Source organism: Asparagus officinalis, chromosome 1 (genome assembly GCF_001876935.1).
Source record: "Asparagus officinalis chromosome 1, Aspof.V1, whole genome shotgun sequence".
NCBI lineage: Eukaryota > Viridiplantae > Streptophyta > Magnoliopsida > Asparagales > Asparagaceae > Asparagus > Asparagus officinalis.
Window position 1 is genome coordinate 126,532,871 of NC_033794.1, and position 4,245 is coordinate 126,537,115.

Here is a 4,245-nt window from a genome sequence, read left to right on the forward strand (position 1 = left end):
CAATTATTTTGAAAAGGGGTCGGTTTTTGCAATTAAATGTGTAAAAGGGTTGTTTTTGAAAATTTGTCCTTCTTTTTTTTTCTTTTTTCAAGTACGTCTACAATTTATAATATAGTTAGCATTATCCGTAAATCACAGAGTATGATGGATGAGGTTCAATTCCCACCGGTACCCGAACAACAATTATCGGGTTCGGGTTCTTATGTAGGGACACCGACACGACTCGTCACAGGAGCCAAAACCAAGCGGATGCCGTTTTCGGACCCGTTACCAAAACCAACGGCATTTAGCTAGAGTGTGGTGACACTTGGACTCGTATTTGCACAAAGTTGCTTATGAGAACAAAAGATATGCAAAGATTTGCTCATTTAGCTCACCACCTCTTATTGCATTTGGACTAAATATTTTTTAGTGGAAAGATTGCATCTACATTCAAGTTGAGCCGTGTGATCCCCCCCTTTTTCCTTGTGGTATAGGCTTCAATCTCATCAAATCTATCAAGGTAATTGTTAATTAGATTTTATTTTTTTTAAGTATAGATTTGTAACACATTTGATTTTGTGGCAACTTGGTAACTAAATGAAATTTTTTTTTTTTTTTTTGTAGAAAAATGTCGAACAAAAGAGAAATATCGATGGCGATAGGAGCAAACGGGACTCTTTGCACGATATGTTTGGAGAATGTGGAGATCAATGGGAGTAGATCAATTGCTAGATTGCAATGCGATCATCTCTTCCACCTTGGTAACTAATTAAAATAAAGCAAAAAATTTTAAGTACTCTTTGTCTAGCTTTCTGTTAGTTTTAGTTACATTTGTTGTTGATTATTAATTTGGTGCGTGATTGTATCCTAATAGTAGATTCTTTAAACTTTTCACTTCATATTGTATATTAGAATTTCTTGACTGAAATATTGTCCGAATGTATCATATATAGACACTAGATGAGTTAACAGCTCATTTAGCAAAATAAGGAAATTGTCGGTTCATTTAGTAGAATGAACAAATTGAGCAGGTGTCTAATGCCCAATTTATTTGGGTAGTTTTGTAAGTTTGATCGGTTCATTTTCGTCTATTAAGATTCATCACCGTCACTAGTGTGCATCATTGACCCAAATCCCCTCAAAATTCACCGCATACGAGCAAAATGTTCTGATCCCTTCATCTGGGGATGATTGAATCTAAGCCATCCATCAACAATTATATCAATGATTTGAGATTCAACCGACCCAAAGTCAGGTGATCAGAACACCCCACTTATTCTAATGACGAGCCGAGTCTAACCATGAAGTTCATAAGATCTTCTCGTATCAACTCAACTCTTCGTGCAGATCACTTGTGCCCAATTGGTATTAGTACGTCTTTGGTCAATCTGAGGCCGCTACTATTTTTGAAGTGGAATTTAAACAAACTTTAAATAAACAGATAAATACATCTAAAAATGTTTCAGCTCGAGCGGCTAGGCTTCAAGAGAGGAGGAGGAAAAGGAACGCTGAAGGAATACAAGCTGCTGGAGATTCTAGAAGAGAGAGAACATGAGCCTTGTGACTAGGGTGATCTAGTTAGAATGATTCTCAACATCATTATATACACGGTGTTGATTTTAAAACTATGTTGGATTGTGAAACTTCTTTACTTTTTGGTTTAGTAGAAGTAGATAAGTTTATCTCCTTTGTGGGGAGATATATAGCTTGGTGCAGAGATATGATTCTCCTTATTTTGTAGTGTTTTGTATAAACTCTTGTGCGCATTCTTTGGTTGGGCATGTGTGCGTATTATGTAATAGTTTTTTTTTGTTAATTTAGCTGACTGGATTATCTTTATGATAATCCATCCTTTTTCTAAAAAAAATAAATAAATAAACAGATAAATACTAAGATGTTTGAGGTGGGCCTACATGGTGTTAGTGGGCTTAGTTGGCGAAACTGTTTGAGTCCAGTCAGGGGTTTGAGAGGTTATTGGGCTGTATATAAAGCAGAGAAATCTTTTCGAAATGGCCGTTCTTTTATCCCGCTTCAACCGGCACGCTCGTTGAGAGGGTTGCACGTTTCTGCCTCTTTCAAGCATTTGATCGAGCACCTCATGGGCGCTTTCGTCTTGTGCTCTAATGGAGCTCTGGTAAGCATAATCTTCTTATGATCCTGATCAACTCTCACTAGCTTCCAATTGTTTTCGCTCTTTTGTATGGTACCTCTTGCAGCAGTGAATGCTCTCTCCTTGATTGTGCAGAGTATGGAGAGTTTCTTGTTTGCCACAAGTTGATAATTTTGTTGGGTTTTTTTTTGGGGGGTGAGGGGTTAGTTGTGGTAATCTCAGTATTACGGTGTCTAGTTGACATTTTTGGGTCAAATGGATAACTCAGAAATGATTTGCATAAGAAGTTTGTTTGTGACAATTCTTATGCAAATCTAGACTTACTGCACAAGAGTGTTGCTACATATACTTTAAATATCATGCTACTTTGGTACTTGGTGATATAACCATGTGCTATTTTTGGAATAAGATTAAGTCTTGTAGTATCGAAATAGTAAGATTTATAGAAAAATTGGCGTCGCTTTTTTTTCGTGCCTTGCCAAGATGTCGAACGATATTAGCAATTACTACTTGACGTTAGATGCACATACGATCTACGTCTCTCCTTTTTTAGCGCGGAGTGCTGGATTAAAAGAACTTTCTCTTATTTGGATTAAATTAGATATTGGTAGTGGTGTATCAACCAGGTTTTGGATTGATCATTTGGTGAAACATATTCTCTTGCTACAATCTTTCCGGACTAGTTTCGCATTTCTATGGACTAAGGATCACACAACTAAGGTTTTCCTCTCAAAGTTTGCGGATGATGGATGGTTAATTTTGGACTCCTTTATTTTCGGAGATGGATTCACCCTATCTTCTTCAACGCCTTCAGGAACTTTTGAACATTCTCCAACCACATCTGCTAGATAATCATGAGGACAAAAGAAGTTGTAAGCTCTCTAATAACGACGGCTTTTTGGTCTCTCTCTATCATGCTCGGAGCAATCACCCACCTAACCTTGGTCTATCCATTTTTGCTACCTATGGTCTGTGGGCTCATTCATGATTTGTTATCATAACCTATGTGTTATATTTTGGAAGATAATTAGGGCTTGTAGTACCAAAATAGTTAAGAGATTTACCGTATATTTAGCATTGCAGTTTTGCACCTTGCCGAGGTGCGAATAATATTAGCAACTATAGCTCAAAGCGAGGCACTCATATGATAGAAGGAGACACGTATGATCTATCCTTCATTCCTTCTATCATGACCACCTCTCTCCTTTTTGGCTCAGAGCTCTAAAGTTGGTCACAATTTTCTCCACAAGGATAAACATAGATATTGGTAATGGTGGATCGACAAGGATTTTTCTCAAACATTGGGTGGAAACCAGTTCTCTTGCTACAATCTTTTCATACTTGTTTGACTTCGCTATAGATTGTACAATTATAATTATCTGGATGATGGATAATTGATTTTGAACTCCTTCGTTTTCGATGATGGATTCCCCTATTTTCTTTCATGTCCTCATGAACTTTTGAATCTTCTTCAACCTTAAGTCTTCTTCAACCACAAATCTTCTTCAATCACACGTCTAGATAATCATGAAGACAAGAATTTGGAAGCTCACTAATGATGCCAAGTTTTTAATTTTCTTTCTGTATCATGTCCTAAGCAATCACCGACCCAAATCTATCCATTTTGGTACTCAGTGGTCTTTGGTCTCTCTCACTCATGATTTACAATCAAGATGTATATGTGTTCTATTTTTCAAAGAGGTGTAAGTCTTGTAGTACCAAAATAGCAAGAGATTTATACTAAATTTAGCTCTTTTTTTAGTGTCGAACAATATTAGCAACTACATGCAAGACGAACATATAATGGAGGACACATGTATTGAAGACCATGTTTCTCCTTTCTGGCACAAAGTTCTAGAGATAACTTTCTCTTCTATATATATACTGGTAGTTGTTAATTAACAAGTTTTTGTCGTATCATTTGGCTGGAACAAATTCTCTTGCTGCGAGTTTTGGCAACTTATTTCGCTTTCCTATGAATCACACAACTATGTTTATCTCTCAAAGTTCGTGGATGATGGATAATTGGTTTTTGACTCCATTTTGAAGATAGATTTCCTTATATTCTCTAACGTGACATGTCTTTGTAGGCGTCAAAAAATGCTTACAGACATTCAAACACCACTCAAGACGATATAGAAGAATAATATACA